Consider the following 23,348-nt stretch of genomic DNA (forward strand, 5'->3'; position numbering starts at 1 on the left):
CAGGGAAGTCACAACCCCTAGGGTTTTGTTGGGAATTAGTCCCCATGGTGTTATATGCATTTTTTCTGATATCTCCCTGGTTTATTTTCAGTATGGTGATTACGAGACGATTTGAGGCAGGATCCAGATCAGGATCAGGGACAGGTGGACAGGATGGGCCGGGATTGACTGAGGATCGGGTTAGGGAAATTATTCGAGAGGAGGTTGTTTCCATTGTTTGGGTTTAGATACCGGAACTATTTGGGTCTATCAAGACCGCTATGATGGAGTTCTTTGATTACTAGTATGCTGCACTTTCTGAGGTTGTTGCTGCTGTAGCTACCACAGCCGTTGCTGCTGTCGGGATTGGCACTGGGAGAGCCTTCCAGTATCGAGACTTCGACAATACGAAGCCCCCGACATTTAAGGGAGTTTAGGATCCGGGTATAACCATGATGTGGTTGTCTGACATCGAGGTATGCTTCTTCACTTGCTCTTGTCCAACTGACCAGAAGGTCAAGTGTGTTCTGAACCTTTTGCGGTTCAAAGTAAAGGATCGGTGTAGACTTGTTACTAGCTCGTATTCTCCTGAGCAGAGGACTACAGTGACTTAGGAGCAGTTCTATAAGATGTTCCGTTCTAGATATGTTCCACTGGTAGAACGAGAGAGCTTAGCCCAGGAGTACTTGGATTTGAGATAGGGGATTGAGTCGGTGACAGAGATCACCAAGACGTTTACAGAGAGAGCCTTGGTTTGCCCTGAGTTTTCTGCTTCTGAGCAAGCTCAGATGACACGGTACTTGAGCATGCTAAAGACGGATATCCGACAGTTTATATACACACAAAGTTACGGTTCATTGTTGGAGTTACAGGAGGCCACTAGGCGGCAGGAGATCGAGATGGAGTTGTAGACGAGGGAGCAGAGACAGGCCCCGGTGCAGTCACAGCCTGCACCGAAGCTTGTTCAAGGCCGCTGATGCTAGATTTGGGAGTCAGAGGGGCCGTACTTGTGGGAAGTGCGACAAGGTTCACGATGAGGCTTGTCGATTTTCTTCGGGATGCCACAAATGTGAGGGTATTTTGGGATTTTGATTGTGAGTGGTCATTGGTTGGATAGGTGATAGTTAGATATCATTTTATCTGATAGTATGTTATCATGACATAGTGATCTGTTAGATCGGTATTCTGGTATATAGGATGATGCTATGCTTAATGGTCTGTATAGTGGTCTGTAGATGTGCCTAATTATATGTTAACTGATTACATGTTTATCTATTATATGTGAACATATTTGGTTGATGGTTTAGGCTTTACTACTTTGTGTGTGAGCCAACAGACCGGGGGCATTCCAACCCATTGGTTGATTGGGCCCGAGGGTATTCCATCCCGAGGATGACTGGACCCGTTGTATATTGTCATTCCAACCTGGGGTATTCCATCCCTAGGATGACTGGACCCGGAGTTTTATTGGGCATGGGGTATTCCAAGCCGATGGTTAACTGGACGCATAGTATATTGGCATTCCAACCCGATGGTTGATTGGGCCTGGGGTATTCCAACGTGATGGTTGATTGGACCCCACATGCTGTTGTATATGTTATCTGTTTATGTGTTGGTACTTTGGGAGAACTCACTAAGCTTTGTATTACAGTTTTTAATTGTGTTTCAGGTACTTCGGATGATCGCGGGAAGGCAAAGGCATAAAAATACACATCCTCTGTTTTATGTACTTTTGATCTATGGGATACTATGATATGGAACAATACTTTGAAAAAAATGATTTTGTAAACATTCTATGATTTGGGGTTGTTTTAAAAAGTTTAAATTTCTTGTGATTTTTATGGATGTTACATGCCACTTGCATGAAGGCAAGAAAGTATTTGCAGAAGAAGTGCTTTATTTCTTGGTCAACGTGGTGGATATGCAAGACTAGGGTAAGGAAATCAAAGACATACAACAAGTGAGCGATTACCCGGACATATTTCCAAAAGATCTACCTGGAGTACCTCTAGTCAGACAGGTTGAATTTCGAATAGACCTAATCCCAGGTGCAACACCAGTGGCATGATCTCATTATCGTCTAGATCCATCGGAAATGCAAGAACTATCCAGTCAACTTCAAGAACTTATTGACCAAGGTTTTATCCGGCCAAGCTTCTCTCGATGGGGAGCCCCAATATTTTTTGTCAAAAAGAAGGATGGATCGTTTAGGATGTGCATCGACTATCGAGAATTAAACAAGCTCACTATAAAAAACCGGTATCCACTTCTGAGGATTGATGACCTGTTCGACCAGCTGCAAGGATCCTGCTACTACTCGAAGATTGAACTAAGATCCGACTACCACCAACTTATAGTTCAAGAAGTAGATATTACAAAGACGAAATTCCGAACTCGATATGGTCACCACGAGTCTCTAGTGATGCCATTTGGACTGACCAATGCATGAGTCGTATTCATGGACCTTATGAAGCGGGTGTGTAAACCCTACTTGGATAAATTCGTGATCGTCTTCATCAACAACATATTGATATATTCACGAACCAAGGAAGAACATGGCCAAAACTTGCTTTTAATTTTGGAACTGTTAAGAAAAAAGAAACTTTATGCAAAGTTTTCTAAATGAGAGTTTTGGATTAACGAAGTGCTTTTCCTTGGCCATGTGGTGAGCAGTAAAGGGATTCGTGTCGATCCCGCGAAGATTGAAGCAATTAAGAATTGGTAAGCACCAACAACACCAACCGAACTACACCAATTCTTAGGGCTTGCAGGCTACTATCAGAGATTCACTGAGAACTTTTCCAAAATAGCCAGGCCTCTCACCGCACTAACCTAGAAAGACAAAAAGTTTGATTGGGGAGACAGCCAAGAGTCTGCCTTCCAGAAATTGAAGCAGTTGTTGTGCAGTGCACCAATTTTGTCTCTTCCTGAGGGAACAAAAGACTTTGTAGTATTCTGCGATGCCTCACACCAAGGGTTAGGATGTGTACTAAGGCTGAGAAATAAAGTCATTGCATATGCATCCCGACAGCTGAAGCCAAACGAGACAAACCACATTACCCATGACCTGGAGTTGGGAGCTGTAGTGTTTTCTTTGAAGATTTGGAGGCACTACCTGTATGGAACAATGTGTGTTGTTTTCACCGACCACAAAAGCCTTCAACACATCTTTGATCAGAAGGATCTCAATATGAGACAACGAAGATGGGTTCAATTGCCAAACGATTACGAATGTGAAATTCGTTATCACCCTGGTAAAGAAAATCTCATGGCAGATCCTTTAAGCAGGAAAGAGTGAGCAAAACCTCTTCATGTAAAGGCTCTAACCCTAACCATCCACTCTGTAACATCTCAAATTCATAGCTAAAAATTTCAGTTTTTAAATTAGGTAATGTATAAAATAGTAGTCTGAAAACATCGACAATATCATCTCGTCTCATAAACAAACACAAGTGCCAAAACATGTCATAATACAACTCCCAAAGATCTCATATGCGGAAAATCATAGTGTGATGCGCTGCGATCATGCTGACTCCTTTCCTTTCGAATAAGAAGTACTTAAAACCAAAACTGTAAACCGTAACCAGGAAGCTTAGTGAGTTCCCCCATCATACCCCATACCATACAATACCATACTGCCTAGCATATCCGGGTGCTGGCCTACCCCTTCGGTCTCTTTCAACCGGTACTGCCTACCATATCTGGGTGTTGGCCTACCCCTTCGGTCTCTTTCAACCAGTAACTGCCTAACATATCTGGGTGCTGGCCTACCCCTTCGGTCTCTTTCAACCGGTTACAGGATCTATTTCGCCCCTACCACTATCACATAATATCATACATAATCATACATAAACATACTGTCAGGCATATCTGGGTGCCCGACATACCCTTTCGGTCTTATCGACCGGATACGGGGTCTATTTCACCCTACCACTATCACATAATATCATAGCATACTAGCACATAAAGCATAACAGATAGTGGAATACCAGATAATTATCACAAAGACAATCATCTAAATATAAACTCCTACTAGTGGTCCGGCCTTGGTGCCTTAGACCCACTGTCACCGGGAAGGTAACTTACCTCGAATGTTGTAACGTAGTTGAACAGTCCCCGGCTCCTAATATCAATCCAACTCAATTCCCTACACATAAATGATTTCCTTAATTACCCTTTCATACTCATAACCACTTAAGGGTCAACTTTGGTCAAAGTCAAAGTCAAAGTCAACGCTCCAAGTTGACTCAACTCGTCGAGTTTTCCCTTCAACTCGTCGAGTTCCCAAGAATGACAAAATCATGAAATCACGATCCAACTCGTCGAGTTCTTCCATGAACTCGTCGAGTTCTTCCTTTTCAAAAAAATCGGGATTCCTCAATACAACTCGTCGAGTCCTTCCGTGAACTCGTCGAGTCCTTCCGTGAACTCGTCGAGTTTTTCAGTCTGTTAACACTTCTTAATGCATTAAGTCGTTATTCTTCAAATCAAGGCCCTATCTTTTGGATCCAAGTTGGAAATACATCTAGAAGGGTAAAGTTTCCAACTTTACCCATTAAGGACCTCTCCCAACGCATAAAACTCAAACCCTAACCCCAAAATGACTTAAATCCAACTCCAAAGGCCAGCAATACTTCAAGATAGACCATGAGGTCTAGATCTGGACTCAAGGGACAATTTGGTCACGTAAAGCTCCCATCTTTACTTGCATGCATGACCCAATAGGGCTTAAGAGACCAAAAAGATGGTCTAAAAGTTGCATGGGACTTCCATGGCCATAAAGTTGGCACCTTTATGCCATGAAGTCCCCTCAAGACCCTATATCTGAAGGGTTTTCCAGATGGGACGTCCAAATCCCAACCATCAACATACTTGGACCAAAACATGAAGTGAAACATCCTAAGACTAGATCTAAGCATGCCATGGACAAGGTTGGAGCTTTATACCTCAGATGAATCGCAAATGAAGCCCAACCTCTGGATCTACTCTCCTTCCACACGTTCTTGCTCCCCCTTCAAGATTCTTCTTCTTCAAACCCACCAAGATTGCACAAGATTAGCTCACAATTCCCAAAAATGGCTTAGGGTTTCAAGATTAGGGTTTTGGGCAGTGGAGGCTGGAGATGAGGCCAACACCTTGGGGTTAAGGTGCTTAAATAGGGTGCAAAACCCCAGAATTAGGGTTTCATTTTCGCCAGCCTACTCATCGAGTCGAGGCTCCCCAACTCGTCGAGTAGGTTTCCAAAACCCGTTGTCCAATTCATCTCTACTCGACGAGTTTGGGGCCTCCAACTCGTCGAGTTTCTATATAAAAGTGAATAATTATTAATTAGATACATACCAGAAACCAGGCGTTACAATTCTCCCCCAATTATCTCAGACTTCATCCTCGAAGTCTGTTGCGGCTGGAAATAGCTTTGGGTAGTGCTCCCTCATCTCATCCTCTGGCTCCCACGTCCACTTCGAGCCCTTGCGGTGCTGCCACTGCACCGTCACCAACTCTACCCTATTATTCCTCAGATCCTTCGTCTTCCTGTCGAGAATGGCTACCGGTCTCTCGATGTAGTTAAGGCTGTCATCCACCTGAATATCCTCCAACAGAACCACCGCGGTATCATCGACTATACACTTCCGCAGCTACGAAACATGAAAAGTGATATGGATCTGCCTAAGCTCTTCCAGAAGATCCAACCTCTACGCCACCTTTCCCACCTGGGCTATAACCCTGAAAGGTCTGATATACCCGGGGCCCAACTTGCCTCGTTTTTTGAAGGATGACACCTTCAGAAGAACCATATCCCCGACCTGGAACTCCAAGTCTGGTCGGGGTAGCTCTTCTGCCGACTCTGGGCCGTTTGGAGTCTACTCCGGACCTTCTGGATCTTCTCCGTCGTCTAGAGTACCACTTCGGTGCTCCCCATGACCCTCTGACCAACATTACCCCAACATATCGGGGTCCTGCACTTCCTCCCGTAAAGCATCTCAAAGGGAGGCCGGTCGATACCGGCATGATAGCTGTTATTATAGGAAACTCTGCCAAGGGAAGGTAGGTATCCCAACTACCACCAAAGTCTAGAACACACGCCCGCAAAATATCCTCCAAGGTTTTGGATGCTCTGTTCGCTCTGACCATCCGTCTGCAGGTGCAGAGTCGTGCTGAAGTGGAGACGAGTACCCAACTCGTCATGAAATTTCTTCCAGAATCTGGAAGTGAACCGCACATCCCTATTAGAAATCACAGAAACTGACACCCCATGCCGAGCTACTACCTCCCTGATGTAGATGTCTGCCAGCTTCTCGGCCGAGATACTCTCCTGAATCGGTATGAAATGGGCGCTCTTGGTCAATCGATCCACAATGACCCATATCACGTCAAATCCACGTGCCGTCCGAGGTAAATTTGTAATGAAGTCCATGGTAATATCCTCCCATTTCCACACAGGGATATCTAACGGATGTGTCTTGCTGTGAGGTCTCTGGTGTTTGGCCTTGACCTTCCTGCAGGACAAGCACCTCTCGATATACCAGGCTACCTCACGCTTCGTGCAGGGCCACCAATAGTCAGGACGAAGATCCCTATACATCTTCATTTCCCCGGAACGGATAGAAAATCTGGATTTGTACGCCTCCCCCATCAGGATTTGGCGCACACCGCCCACGTACGAAACCCACAATCTACGATGGAGTGTCAATAATCCACGGCTATCATAGTCGAAGGAGGAAATCTGACCCACAATACGCTCACTCTTCTGATGTTCCTCCTTCATAGCCAACTGTTGAGCCTCCCGAATCCGCTCCAAAAGCAGAGTCACTACTATCATTCTCAGGTAGATGTCTCTGATCGGGGCCGTGAATGCCTTGCGGCTAAGAGCATTGGCCACAACATTGGCCTTCCCTGGGTGGTAGAGGATCTCGCAATCGTAATCCTTCACCACGTCCATCCACCGTCGTTGTCTCATGTTCAGATTCGGCGGGTCCATCAGATACCTCAGGCTCTTGTGGTCCGTTTAAATGGTACAATAAACCCCATAGAGGTAGTGTCGCCAAATCTTGAGGGCAAAAACAACCACCCCCAACTCCAGGTCATGCGTCGGGTAATTTTCCTCGTGAGGCTTCAACTGCCTCGAGGCGTAAGCAATGACGTGCCCTCTCTGCATCAACACTGCGCCTAAACCTTAGATAGTCACATCGCAGTATACTAAAAAATCCTCGATGCCCTCTAGCAGTGTTAATATCGGTGCCTCGCACAACTTCTGCCTCAAAGTCTCGAAAGCTTCCTGCTGCTCAGGCCCCCAACGGAATGTCACCGACTTCTTGGTCACTCGGGTCAATGGAACGACTATCTTAGAGAAATCCTGGATGAATATCCGATAATAACTCGCCAGACCAAGAAAACTCCGAATCTTAGATGGAGACCTCGGAACCTCCCATCTCATCACAACCTCTACCTTGGCCGAATTGACTAGAATACCCTTCTGGTTGACAAGGTGCCCCAGAAACGACACCTCGCACAACCAGAACTAAAACTTGGAGAACTTTGCGAAAAGTCTCTCCCTCCTCAATGTCTCCAGCACCTCCCTCAAGTGCTCCTCGTGATGTTCCCGAGTCTTGGAGTAAACCAAAATATCATCAATAAAGACTATCATAGACCGATCCAGCATCGGTCTGCACACACGGTTCATGAGATCCATGAACGCGGAAGGAGCATTGGTGAGCCCAAACGACATCACCACGAACTCGTAATGACCATATTGAGTCCGAAAGGCTTTCTTCTACACATCTTCATCCCTGAATCTCATCTGGTGATAACGTGATCGCAAATCAATCTTGGAAAACCAAGATGCTCCCTGAAGCTGGTCAAATAGGTCATCAATCCTCGGGAGGGGATAACGGTTCTTCACCATTACCTTATTCAACTCCCAGTAATCTATACACATCTGATGTGACCCGTCCTTCTTTTTAAAAAACAGGATCGGGGCTCCCCATGGCGAACTGCTCGGCCTGATAAATCCCTTGTGTAACAGCTCCTGCAGTTGTGTAGACAACTCCTGCATCTCGGGAGGAGCCAACCGACACGGTGCCTTGGCTATCGGAGCCGCACCCGGAACTAGGTCCATCCTGAACTCCATCTGTCTCTCCGGATGCATCCCAGGCAAATCCTCTGGGAACACGTCCGGATACTCTCTTACGATCGGTATATCGTGCACAGTCGCCTTAAACTTATCCCGGGTATCCATAACATTGGCGACATAACCTACGCAACCCTGCTGAAGGTAGCGCCTAACCCTCGCTGCTGAACACATGATCGGTCCACACTGCGGTCTCTCACCCTGAATCACCAGCTCTCCCCCACTTGGGGTCCTGACCCGAACCAAATGCTGCTCACAGTCGATCACCGCTCCATTGGGGCTCAACCAATTCATACCTATGATGACCTTGTTCCCATGCAAAGGAATGGGAACCAAATCCACGAGATAACGCTCGCCATACATCCTCAGAACACAATCCCTATAAACCTCCGAAACTCGTACGGATCGATCGTCCGCAATCTCAACCTCTAAAGGACAATCCAACATGCTCATAGACTCAGCAAACCTCTTGCTAAGTGCAAGAGAAACGAAAGATCGGGTAGCTCCCGAGTCAAATAACACCAACACTGGGATACCGTTCACATGGAACGATTCTAAAACAGAATACATGGAACATAAATATCAAAACTGTCATATAATAAAAGATAGGGAGAAGAAACATACCCGTAACCACATCTGCTGCGATACGCGCCTCTTCGGCAGTCCACTGGAAGGCTCAACTCCTCATCACCGGAGCATCTGTCTTGCCCTGTCGGCCATCTATGATCCGCATGGTCACTGGAGTTGGTGCCGCCACTGGCGCTCCTGATACCAATCTCAGGTAGTTGGCCTTTTTTTCACACTTCTGATTGCAATGGAAGTAAATCAACTCTAATGTCTGAACGGTGGGGGGTAGGGGCAGTACAATCCCTACCAAAGTGCCCAAGCTTGCCGCACTTATAGCAGCCCGATCCCCCTAATTTGCAAACTCCTTCGTGCGTCTTGCCACATTTCCCACAGCGGCTCCGACCCTTCTGGCCCTTCGACCTTGAGTCGAATCCCTTAGGTTTCTTCACCGAAACCCCAGTCGTCTACCTAGTCTCCGCCTTCCTCTTCCTGACGTGCTCAATATCAATCTCACTCTCTCGTGCCCTGGCTATCATATTGTCCAAAGTCAACCACTATCAGCCTTCACCACCCTAACCACCACTGCTCACCACCGTTGTAATCGCCTTCAACCATCCACCTCCTTCTCACACCATAAACCACAATCGTTTTTGCTGCTTCCTCCTTTTCATTCTAACTTTTTTGTGCTTCTGTGTTCCTATATCCCTTTTTTTTCTTACCACCCATCTCAAACCCTAACAATCTCTCTTATTTTGATTTTAAGGTTTTCGTTTTGTTTCTGGATATTGATTTTGATTTCATTTTCGTTGGGTTTCTCAATTTACCACTCCCTTTTCATTTTTTAAGAAATGGTGACAATCAACACCTTATGTTGATGTCTTCACACCTATGCTCGATTTCAAGCTACTCTCCATTCCTGAATGGTTTGAAGGCTCGTGTATTCCCACCTGTTCCTTTAAATGGAGCTGCTTGTCACGTTCCATCTTGGGGTCACTACTGGAAATAATTTTAGGTTCGAGAAGAATGGATTCAAATTAAAAGGTTTGAAGCTTTTAGAGTGATTATTCTAGGAAGCATTTTACTTATCACATTTCTTAGTTGCATAAGAAGTTCAAAGCACTACATTAGGGGGCAAGGTAAACATTTTACTGAAAATCTTGGACCTTTGATTTGTCATAGGCACACACATGTATCATTTGAACTATATACTAAGCTCTAAATTGAACTATGACATTTTTTTACCGCATCACAAAAAGCCTTGGGAGGCTATGTAATGTCTTATATTTTCTTCTTTCTTTTTTAATTTTAAATTCTTTACTCTATAAACAAATTTCTAATCGATTTTTTTATTAATCCTCCAGGCTTCTATTAAGGAAGTTTGCATCAGTAGAACTAATCTACCCAGTAATCTTGATGTTCATACGTTCTGAAGAAGAAAAACTAAGCTCAAAATGGTATGAGGATCTAGAATTTACAAGTCACACCCTATGTACCAAAGACTGTTTTTATTTTTTTTCCTCCCTTTTAATTTACAGTTCAATTTGCAGAATGATGTCGATTCTGGATATTTTAACAAATGGGTTATGGAACATCATTGTGTTTCATTGGTAAAAAAATTACATTTTCTTTTAAATTTTCATGTTCAGCTTCGTAACATTTTTTTTCTTTTTTCTTACACATAAGAATAGTTGAAGAACAATGACAGATCATGTAAGCATTAATCGGTGCAAATACATTCTTTTGTGTTTTTAGAAGGTAGGTTTTAGTTCATTTTGATATCTAGCATCGTGTTTTTTGAGTTTTTTCTTTTAGTATAGATATGTTCACCTTACATTTATCGAAATTACTAACTTATTTCTATGGATCTAGATCAGTTTGAACTTTGAAATGAATCAATTTCATTTCTATTTTCCTACATCAATATTCTATGTTGGATGTTTATTTTAGGGTTTTATTTAGCGGAGTTATTCAACACCCGTTATTCCCCTTAATCGATTTGACTAGCAGTTATATTTTTATTAAAAAATTGGCTATGAGTTTTTTTACATGACTCTTTCTGATCATGTGATCTCAATGGAGTTTAAAATTAGAAAACTTGAGATTTGGTGCTTTGAGGTGCCTGTAATTTTGAATTAGTTAATTATATGCTTCACTTTATATGTGTTTACGTCTTTCATTGGTTGTAAACTTTGCAATTCACCTTCGATTTTTATAGGGGTTTTGTTTAAATTTCGGTCCATTTTGCCAAAGGTTTCTTTTGACTCTGGAAGAGAAGAAAGTCCCTCACATAACCCATCTCATAAATCTGGACAACAAAGCCAAATCATGAGGTTGATCCTTAAAGAATCTTGAATTTACCCAAGAAAAATGTGGTCTTTTTGTCTGTATAGTTATAAAAGATTATCTTTTATGGTTTTGTAGGTTTATTGAAGTGAATCCAAATCCTATTTTGTTAGCTGGACATATATTTTTACTTAATAAAAATTATTTTTAATCGGTGTGTAGTTGTGACGACGTTATTTGTTACTTCTTCTCTTTAATTATACTTTATTGTTTTTTGGTATTTCATTTTCATCAATTGAATTCTCTTTTTTTAGTGGCGATTTCACAAAACGATGTACTCATAAATTTGTGTTAATTAAATAGCATATAGTTCTTTTACATGTGCATACAAACATATAGCATTGTACTTTCAGCTAATAGAAATAAATTTGTGTTAATTAGATAGCATTTATTTCTATTACTGCATTTGAATTTCGATTTGGATCTTATTAAGCCAATCTGCTTTGAAAATTGTATACAGATATAACATTGAACTTTCAACTTTTTTCTTATTAAAGCAGTATATTTTGAAATAAACCCAAATATAGAAGTGGTTGTTACTCTAATTGGATAAATACCCAAAAGTACAATGTTATAATATAAAGAAATGAAAGTTTGTTATTGTAATAAACAAAATGACAGAAGTACATTATGCTGCCTGGTTTTTTATTGGAAACTTTCATAGTTTTGCACTTAAGGTTTTTAAAACTTTACAATTAAAAGTTTCCAGACAGAAACAATTATAAAATTGTAAACATACTTGGGATCCATATATGAGTTTTATATTCATCAAACTAAGAACACAAACTTAGTGAAAACTTCTGTAATAACCGTTAATCTTGGAGAGCGGAGAACGTTTTGTATAGATTTATACTAGTTGACACGCTGCCTTTGGTTGTTAGCTACAACCCTCGTCTCATGTAACATCCCGATGATGAGGTACTTCTAAATTTGACCCTATAATTGAATTATATTGCCTTTTAGTCCCTAAGTGTAAGAAAGAGTGCAAAAGGGCCCATAGTGTCATTTTGGTAAAATTGGGACATTTGAAGTACGTTGTGTGTATGTGTTTACGCTAAGCGTACTAACGAGTTCCTTAGTACGTTGCACGCACACCATGTACGCAGGCCGTACATGGAAAAGCATGCAAACCTTAATTTTAGTGTTTTGGCTCATATTTAAGCATCCTTAAGGCCTCACATTTCATTCTTACCTAGCCTCCATCTGTGATATCAACCCTCAAGCAACCCTAGATCAAGAGAGCAAATTTTGAGACTTTAAGAGAGTTTTGGAGTGGTTTTAAAGAAAGAAGAAGGTTGTGAGAAGATCTTGGAGTTGAGTGCATTTTGGATCTGGGATTTCTAGCTTTTTTGCAACCTCTAAAAGGTATAAATCTTCAATCTTAAACACTCCATCTTGTAGATCTAGGTTTTCGCTCTTCTAAGTCACTTTTTGGTCCCAAATGATGATTCATGGACATAGCATGTTCTTGACCCATTAAGTTGTCATTTCAAACCTTTGGAAAGGCCTTGAGTCATAAAAATGGGTTCCAAATGGTTGGTTTTGCTCCATGCATCACTTAGAAGGTCTTAATGGATTAAGAAGTTGAGTTAAGCACTTAATGGACATGCAAAGTCATAGAGTTAGAAAGTTTATGACTCTTGAGGGTATTTTAGCCGTGGATCTGAAAGATGGACATGAGAACTTAATCCATGAAGCACTTATTGAGATTTTTGGGCTTCTGGGAGTACGCCCCACGTACTAAGTCAACCACCCCGATGGTGGTCAACATGTGAATACGCCCAACGTACATTTGGAGTACGCCCCACATACTCACACTATGGTGAATCGGCTGGGTTGACTCAGTTGATTTGAGCAGTTTGACTTTGACCAAGTTTGACCTTAGGGAATTTTGGGTATTTTGGGATTTTTATTGTGATTGGTCAATTGGTTGGATAGGTGACGGTTAGAGCTGAGATTCGGAGTCGAGACCTCATCAGCTTTTGTCCAGTCTGCAAGGTGAGTTTTCCTCATTGTACTTGCGGGTCAAAGGCACCAAGGACGAACTATTGGATTACATATCACGGTATGTGATAGTTTGTTATCGTTTTATAGTGATCTGTCATATCGGTATCCTGGTATATAGGATGATGATATGCTTAGTGATCTGTAGATTTGTTTGGTTGTGTGTTGACTGCTTATATGTATGTTTATCTGTTATGTATATGTCGACATGTTGTTTGTGGTTGGGTTGAGGTGGACCATGTAGACTGAAGGCCAAGAGACCTAGGACGGCCCGGATAGACTGCAGGTATGAGGGGCGTACCAGTCAGGCCAATGCCCAGAGAACGGTCCAGATAGGCTGAAGGCCCGGTGAGGCGTTCCAGTCATGCTGAAGGTTTTGTGAGCGTACCAGATGGATTGTAGGACGGTGCGGCGTTCCAGTTAGGCTGAACGCTCTGTATGCATGTTGTTTTTTATTATGTTTATGTGGTGGTACTTTAGGGGAACTCACTAAGTACTGGATTATAGTTTTGGGTTATGTTTCAGGTATTTTGGATGACCGCGGAAAGGCGAAGGCGTGACCGTACACATCCTCTTGTTTATGACTTATGATTTTGGGAGACTCTGATGTTTGGAAAATGTTTTGAAAACTACGATTTGTAAAAAATTTATGAATTTGGGTTGATTTAAAAGTTTAAGTTACTTGTGATTTTTTATGGATGTTATAAATTGGTATCAGAGCCTTGGTTTGAGTGAATTGGAGGAACACTCGTGTGAATCCAGCCTCAAACTAAGGAAAAAGTTTTTAAAAATGATTTTCAAAATTGTTTTCAGAATAATCAAAGAGGATGCGATGTATACGATCAGTCGGCGCCAGTAAGTAGACCCCAAATTACCACACTATTATATGATATTATGATATGTTAGAACATCATGCTAGTGATAGGCTAGGGATCTTCAGGAATTGCATTATAGAATTTCCTAATTATATGATGCCTGATAGCCCAGGGATCTTCCTTATATGAAATTGACATCATTACTATAATTGCTTAGTGTATGCATCAAAATTGTACATAACTAAGATTTTATAGCCTCAGAATGTTTGATTTGTCCTTATTTCCTATTCTTGTTTGATGAAGGGCTTAGGATAGAATTAGGTGTTCGACTGTCTATAGGATCCAGTGTTATGTATGATTAGCATACACGAGTGTTGCAAGGTTGGTGGAAGTTTCATGGATGAGTTGTGTGGGGTCAGCCGTCCAGTTTTGTAATGTTTAGCCTTCCTCTAGGAAGTAAGGATAGAGTGTATGCGTAGTTAGTGAGTATTGTTAGGGTTGTTGTGATGATCCTCTATGACAAATACAGGTAGGTGTGGAAGGTAGTATGGGCTCGTTCACTGGATGTACAGGACCCGTATGCATAGCAGGGAAGTCACAACCCCTAGGGATTTATTGGGAGTTGGTTCCCCTGGTATTATATGTGTTTTATCTGATATCTCCCTGGTTTATTTTTAGTATGGTGATGATAGGATGATTTGAGGCAGGATCTGGATCAGGATCGGGAGCTGGTGGCCAGGATAGGCCAACTTTGACTGAGGAGCGGGTTAGGGAGATCATGCAGGAGGAGGTTGTTTCCCTCTTCCGGGCGCAATGACCGGAGATGTTTGGGTCTATTAAGACCGATATGGTGGAGTACTTTGATGAGAGTTACGCTAGACGTTCTGAGGTTGCTGCTGCTGCAACCACCACAACCATTGCTGCTATCGGGATTGGCACTGGGAGAGCCTTCCAGTATCGGGACTTTGATAACACAAAGCCCCCAACATTTGATGTTGTTCAAGATCTGATCATATCCAAGAGGTGGTTGTTTGACATCGAGGGATGTTTCTTCACTTGCTCTTGATCAGCTGGCCAGAAGGTCAAGTGCGCCCTGAACCTTCTACGGTCTGGAGCGAATGATTGGTGGAGAATTGTTACTAGCTCATATTCTTCTGAGCAGAGGGCTGCTATGACTTGGGAGCAATTCTCGGAGACATTCTGTTCTAGATATGTTCTGCTGGTGGAGCGTGAGAGGTTGGACCAGGAGTACTTGGATTTGAGACAGGGGACTGATTCGGCGACGGAGATCACCAATATGTTTACGAAGAAGGCCATGTTTTGTCCTAAGTTTTCTGCATCTGAGCAAGCTCAGATGACCCGTTACTTGACCATGCTCAAGACAGACATCAGTCAGTTTGTATCCATGCAACACTATGGTTCATTGTTGGAGTTGCAGGAGGCCGCTAGGCGGCTGGGAGATTGAGATGGAGCTCCAGATGAGGGAGCAGAGACATGTCCCTACGCAGTGGCAACCAACGCCGAAGCGGTGCTAGGCCACTGATACTAGATCTGGGAGTCATAGGGCCCACACTTATGGGAAATATGGCAAGGTTCATGATGGAGCTTGTCGATCTGCCGGAGTATGCCACAAATGTGGCAAGGAGGGGCACTACGTGAGGGATTATCACCAATCGGACCCATTTCCGAGTACCAGGATTTGCTATCATTGTGATCAGATTGGCCATATAAAGGTCAACTGTCCATTTCTCGCCGCAAAGCCGGTGCAGGCCCCGACGCCAACTACTTTGAGGATCACCGATGGGCGCCAGGGGAGGGCGGAGCCCCCCAGGACTCGGGGCCGTGCTTTTTAACTCACTGCCGAGGAGGCCAGAGAAACTCCAGATGTCGTGACCGGTATGTTGCTATTTATTATTCTGTTGATTATGTTTTATGTTATGCTCATTTATGTTATGCTTATTTATATGCTCCTAATAGGTACGTTCTTAGTGAACTCTTTGCCTGCTCTATTGTTGTTTGACTTGGGTGCGAGTCGGTCCTTTGTATCTCGATCATTCAGTAGGGTGTTTGATTTTCCTATTGGGGATTTAGAGTGTCCGTTGCGAGTTTCTATAGCCAACAAACACAGGGTTTCTGCATTCGAAGTGTATCGGGGGTGTGTATTGGAGATCTTTGGGGTGCCTTATCTGATTGATCTGATTCCTATTCCCATAGGGGATGTATGTGTGATAGTGGGTATGGACTGGCTGAGCAGGTTTGGTGCTATGATTGACTGCGAGGGCCAGCGAGTGGTAGTTCGAACCCTAAGTGGGGTAGAACTGGTTATCCATGGGGAGGGCACCAGGGTTGCTTTGGGATTTTGTTCAGCAGCCAGGGCTCGACAGTATATTCAGCACGGGTGTGCGGGTTATCTGGCTTATGTGGTTGATACTCGGGTGGGGGAGCAGAATTTAGTTTCAGAGGTACCAGTCGTCAGGGAGTTTTCTGATGTTTTCCTGGAGAAGTTACCCGATGTGCCTATTGAGAGGCTGGTTAAGTTCAGGATTGATCTTGTGCGAGGTACGGCCCCGATTGCCAAGGCGTCGTACCACTTGGCATCGCCTGAGATGAAGGAGTTGTCATCTCGGCTTCAGGATCTGCTACACAAGCAGTTCATCAGACCGAGCAGTTCTCTGTGCGGAGCACCAATAATATCTGTTAAGAAGAAGGATGGTTCACACCGGATGTGCATTGATTACCGGGAGTTGAACAAATAAACGGTGAATTACCGTTATCCCCTTCCACGGATTGCTGACCTCTTTGTTCAGTTGCATGGTGCATCTTAGTTCTCCAAGATATATCTGAGGTCTGGGTATCATCAAGTGAGAGTGAGAGAGGAGGACGTGGAGAATACCGCATTCCGGACTCGTTATGGGCATTACGAGTTTGTGGTGATGCCATTTGGGCTCACCAATGCGCCTACTGTATTCATAGATTTGATGAATCGCGTATGTAGTACGATGCTCGAACGATCAGTCATTGTGTTTATTGATGATATCTTGGTGTATTCCAAAACTAGAGAGCAACATGAGGAGCACCTTCGACAGCTTCTAGGAGTTTTGAGGAAGGAACAACTTTATGCCAAGTTCTCGAAGTGTGAGTTTTGGTTACGAGAGGTCCAGTTCTTGGGGCACCTTGTTAACCAGGATGGGATTTTGGTCGATCCGGCCAAGATCGAGGTTGTGATGCAGTGGGAGGTTCTGAAATATCCCTCAGAGATTAGGAGTTTCTTGGGTTTGGAAGGGTACTATTGGAGATTTATTTAGGACTTTTCCAAGATTACGGTACCCCTCACTCGTCTGACGAGTAAGGGGGTGGATTTCCGACGGGGACCTGAGCATCAGTCGGTGTTTGAGACTCTTCGGCAGAGGTTATGTGAGGACCAATTTTTGACCCTTCCGGAGGGAGTCGTGGATTTAATGGTGTTCTGTGATGCATCCATCACCAATTTAGGGGCGGTCCTTATGTAGAGAAGTTGAGTGATTGCTTATGCTTCACGGCAGCTGGAGCCACATATGACGCGATATCCCATTATTGACCTGGAGTTGGGGGCAGTGGTATTTGCCCTCAAGATTTGGAGACATTATCTATATGGGGTCCATTGTACAGTTTGCACGGATCGCAATAGTTTGAGATATCTTATGGATCAGCCAAACCTGAACATGAGGCAACGCAGCTCGCTGGACGTAGTTAAGGATTATGACTGCGAGATCCTTTACCATCTGGGTAAAGTGAATGTGGTAGCGGATGCTTTGAGCCGCAAGTCGGCGAGGTATTCGGTTAGGGAGATGTGTATGAGGATATCCGTTGATTCTCCGCTTTTGTGATTGATTAGAGAGGATCAGGAAGAGGGAGTTCGGAAAGAGAACTAGAAACAGGAAAGGATCAGGGGTGAGATTGACAGGTTTGTCACTGATAGTCGAGGGTTATTTACTCGGTGTGACCAGGTTTGGGTTCCAGTTTTTGGTGGGCTCTGGTAGACAGTGTTGGAGGAGGCTCATAAGTCTAGCTTTTCTATACACCCGGGAGCCACCAAGATGTACCGGGATTTGAGATTGAGTTACTGGTGGTCGTGTATGAAGAGGGAGATAGCCTGGTATGTCGAGAGGTTCTTGACCGGCAGGATGATCAAGGCCGAGCATCGGAGGCCGCATGGCAAGCTGTAGCCTCTGGACGTTCCCATGTGGAAGTGGGAACAGATCACCATGGATATTATCACCTAGTTTCCGAAGACGACCAAGGGTTTTGATGTTATATGGGTCATCGTTAATCGATTGACCAAGAGTGCCCACTTTTTATCCATCCGAGAGAGCTCTTTGGCCGAAAAGTTGGCCGGTGTGTATGTTCAGGAGATTGTTGCTTGTCATGGGGTTTCAGTCTCTATTGTTTCAGACTGAGATGTTCAGTTCACTTTCCATTTCTTGCAAAAGTTCCACGAGGAACTGGGCACGAGGTTACATTTCAACACTGCGTATCATCCGCAGACTGACGGCCAGAGTGAGCAGACTTTACAGACCCTTGAGGATATGTTGTGTTTCTGTGTTCTTGATTTTAGTGGGAGTTGGGATTCCTACCTACCTCTTGCAGAGTTCTCCTACAACAATAGTTATCACTCGAGTATTGGTGCTCCGCCATTTGAGCTCTTGTATGGTCGGAGATGTCGCACCCTAGTTTGTTGCGGAGAGGTTGGTCATAGGGTCATGGGAAGGACCGAAGTAGTCCTTCAGACCATGGAGCTCGTCCAACAGATCAGGCAGAGACTGCAGACCGGTCAGAGCCGGCAGAAGAGCTATGCCGACCGGCACCGATCAGAGTTGGAGTTTCAGGTTGGCGATATGGTGCTCCTGAATATCTCGCCCTGGAAGGGTGTGATACGCTTCAGGAAGAGGGGGAACCCCGGTTTATTATACATTTTTGGGTGATTTACAGGGTTGGCAAGGTATCTTACTGGTTGGATTTGCCGAGCGAGCTTAGTCAGACCCACAACACTTTCCATGTCTCTCAGTTTCGAAAGCGTGTGTTGGACAGCGAGGTAGTGGTTCCGTTGGATGATATTCAGGTCGATGAGCGCCTGAACTATGTTGAGAGACCGGTGGCTATCCTAGAAATGAAGATGAAGGTCCTGCGCAACAAGGAGATACCTTTGGTAAAGGTTCAGTGACAACATCGAATGGGCTCCGAGTGGACCTGGGAGCCGAGAGGTAAAGAGCTCCAGTTTATTTGGAACTAGTGATGTAGCTTCTGAAGCTTTCTTTGTGGCAGTCGTAGTGTCTTCCGTAAAGACTTTCATGCACACCTTCCTTCATAAGGACAGGTAACCAGGCGGGTGAATCACTCGTAGGTAGCACTCTCCGATGCTTTGACTCCTTCTTTTAGTAGTTCCTTTGAAGCTAGTAACTAGAATATAGGACCCGGAAGGCGGGATATTATTGCTCAAACCGGAGCGAAACTGAGAATTTGATCATGACAGCTCATCGAAAGAAAGTGGCTCGTGGCTTTCATATCTTGGTAAATAAGAGATCGATCCCGTAGCCGGAGGCTGAGATGCGGGAGCATTATCCTGAGTTATTCGCCGTAGCCGACTTCGGGGACATAGTCTAGTTGAAGTGGGGAAGAATTGTAACATCTCGATGATGAGGTACTTTTAAATTTGACCCAATAATTGAATTATATTTCATTTTATTCCCTAAGTGTAAAAGAGAGTGCAAAAGGGCCCATAGTGGCATTTTGGTAAAATTGGGACATTTGGAGTACGCTGTGTGTATGTGTGTACACTAAGCGTACTAAGGCACGCCTTAGTACGTAGGGTGTACACCACGTACGTAGGGCGTACGTGGAAAAGCATGCAAACCCTAATTTTAGTGTTTTGGCTCATATTTAAGTATCCTTAAGGCCTCACATTTCATTCTTACCTAGCATCCTTCTATAATATCGACCCTCAAGCAACCCTAGAGCAAAAGAGTGCAAATTTTAAGACTTTAAGAGAGTTTTGGAGTGGTTTTGAAGAAAGAAGAAGGTGGTGAGAAGATCTTGGAGTTGAGTGCATCTTGGATCTGGGATTTGAAGATTGTTTGCAACCGCTAGAAGATATTAAGCTTACATCTTTACCACTCCATCTTGTAGATCTAGGTTTTTGCTCTTTTAAGTCACTTTTTGGTCCAAAAATGATGATTCATGGACATAGCATGTTCTTGAACCATTAAGGTGTCCTTTTAGACCTTTGGAAAGGTCTTGAGTCATAAAAATGGGTTCCAAATGGTTGGTTTTGCTTCATGCATCACTTAGAAGGTCTTAATGGATTAAGAAGTTGAGTTTAGCACTTAATGGACATGCAAATTCATAAAGTTAGAAACTTTATGACTCTAGAGGGTATTTTAGCCACGGATCTGAAAGATGGACGTGACAGCTAAAGCCATTAAGCACTTATTGAGATTTTTAAGCTTCTGGGAGTACGCCCTGCATACCAGGAGTACGCCCCGCATATGAGGTCAACCACCCTGCTGGTGGTTAACATGCAAATACGCCCAACGTACATTTGGAGTACGCCCCGCATACTCACTCTGTGGTGACTCGGCTGGGTTGGCTCAGCTGACTCAGTTGATTAGACCAGTTTGACTGTGACCAAGTTTGAGCTTAGGGAATTTTGGGTATTTTGGGATTTTTAGTGTGATTGGTCGATTGATTGGATAGGTGACGATTAGAGATGAGATTCGGATTCGAGACCTCATCAACTTTTGTCCAGTCTGTAAGGTGAGTTTTCCTCATTGTACTTGCGGGTCGAAGGCACCAAGGTTGGCCCATTAGATTAGATATCTTGTTATGTGATAGTATGTTATCGTACTATAGTGATCTGTCAGATCGGTATCCTTGTATATAGAATGATGTTATGCTTAGTGATATGTAGATCTAACTGGTTGTCTATTGACTGCTTATACATATGTTTGTCTGTTATGTATATGCCGGCAGAAGAGCTATGCCGACCGGCACCGATCAGAGTTGGAGTTTCAGGTTGGCGATATGGTGCTCCTGAATATCTCGCCCTGGAAGGGTGTGATACGCTTCAGGAAGAGGGGGAACCCCGGTTTATTATACATTTTTGGGTGATTTACAGGGTTGGCAAGGTATCTTACTGGTTGGATTTGCCGAGCGAGCTTAGTCAGACCCACAACACTTTCCATGTCTCTCAGTTTCGAAAGCGTGTGTTGGACAGCGAGGTAGTGGTTCCGTTGGATGATATTCAGGTCGATGAGCGCCTGAACTATGTTGAGAGACCGGTGGCTATCCTAGAAATGAAGATGAAGGTCCTGCGCAACAAGGAGATACCTTTGGTAAAGGTTCAGTGACAACATCGAATGGGCTCCGAGTGGACCTGGGAGCCGAGAGGTAAAGAGCTCCAGTTTATTTGGAACTAGTGATGTAGCTTCTGAAGCTTTCTTTGTGGCAGTCGTAGTGTCTTCCGTAAAGACTTTCATGCACACCTTCCTTCATAAGGACAGGTAACCAGGCGGGTGAATCACTCGTAGGTAGCACTCTCCGATGCTTTGACTCCTTCTTTTAGTAGTTCCTTTGAAGCTAGTAACTAGAATATAGGACCCGGAAGGCGGGATATTATTGCTCAAACCGGAGCGAAACTGAGAATTTGATCATGACAGCTCATCGAAAGAAAGTGGCTCGTGGCTTTCATATCTTGGTAAATAAGAGATCGATCCCGTAGCCGGAGGCTGAGATGCGGGAGCATTATCCTGAGTTATTCGCCGTAGCCGACTTCGGGGACATAGTCTAGTTGAAGTGGGGAAGAATTGTAACATCTCGATGATGAGGTACTTTTAAATTTGACCCAATAATTGAATTATATTTCATTTTATTCCCTAAGTGTAAAAGAGAGTGCAAAAGGGCCCATAGTGGCATTTTGGTAAAATTGGGACATTTGGAGTACGCTGTGTGTATGTGTGTACACTAAGCGTACTAAGGCACGCCTTAGTACGTAGGGTGTACACCACGTACGTAGGGCGTACGTGGAAAAGCATGCAAACCCTAATTTTAGTGTTTTGGCTCATATTTAAGTATCCTTAAGGCCTCACATTTCATTCTTACCTAGCATCCTTCTATGATATCGACCCTCAAGCAACCCTAGAGCAAAAGAGTGCAAATTTTAAGACTTTAAGAGAGTTTTGGAGTGGTTTTGAAGAAAGAAGAAGGTGGTGAGAAGATCTTGGAGTTGAGTGCATCTTGGATCTGGGATTTGAAGATTGTTTGCAACCGCTAGAAGATATTAAGCTTACATCTTTACCACTCCATCTTGTAGATCTAGGTTTTTGCTCTTTTAAGTCACTTTTTGGTCCAAAAATGATGATTCATGGACATAGCATGTTCTTGACCCATTAAGGTGTCCTTTTAGACCTTTGGAAAGGTCTTGAGTCATAAAAATGGGTTCCAAATGGTTGGTTTTGCTTCATGCATCACTTAGAAGGTCTTAATGGATTAAGAAGTTGAGTTTAGCACTTAATGGACATGCAAATTCATAAAGTTAGAAACTTTATGACTCTAGAGGGTATTTTAGCCACGGATCTGAAAGATGGACGTGACAGCTAAAGCCATTAAGCACTTATTGAGATTTTTAAGCTTCTGGGAGTACGCCCTGCATACCAGGAGTACGCCCCGCATATGAGGTCAACCACCCTGCTGGTGGTTAACATGCAAATACGCCCAACGTACATTTGGAGTACGCCCCGCATACTCACTCTGTGGTGACTCGGCTGGGTTGGCTCAGCTGACTCAGTTGATTAGACCAGTTTGACTGTGACCAAGTTTGAGCTTAGGGAATTTTGGGTATTTTGGGATTTTTAGTGTGATTGGTCGATTGATTGGATAGGTGACGATTAGAGATGAGATTCGGATTCGAGACCTCATCAACTTTTGTCCAGTCTGTAAGGTGAGTTTTCCTCATTGTACTTGCGGGTCGAAGGCACCAAGGTTGGCCCATTAGATTAGATATCTTGTTATGTGATAGTATGTTATCGTACTATAGTGATCTGTCAGATCGGTATCCTTGTATATAGAATGATGTTATGCTTAGTGATATGTAGATCTAACTGGTTGTCTATTGACTGCTTATACATATGTTTGTCTGTTATGTATATGTCGACATGTTGTTTGTGGTTGGGTTGAGGCGGACCAATGTAGACTGAAGGCCAAGAGACCCAGGGCGGCCCGGATAGACTGTAGGCCTGAGGCGCGTACCAGTCAGGCCGAAGGCCCAGAGAACATTCCAGATAGGCTGAAGGCCTGATGAGGCGTTCTAGTCATGCATAAGGTTCTTTGAGCATTCCAGATAGACTATAGGCCGGTGTGGCATTCATGTCAGGATGAAGGCTCTGTATGCATGCTTTTTGTTATTATGTTTATGTGGTGGTACTTTGGGGGAACTCACTAAGTGTTGGCTTACAGTTTTTGGGTTATGTTTTAGGTACTTC

Source organism: Lactuca virosa, chromosome 5, assembly GCF_052849685.1.
Source record: "Lactuca virosa cultivar CGN04683 chromosome 5, Lactuca_virosa_CGN04683_v6, whole genome shotgun sequence".
NCBI classification, from domain to species: Eukaryota; Viridiplantae; Streptophyta; class Magnoliopsida; order Asterales; family Asteraceae; genus Lactuca; species Lactuca virosa.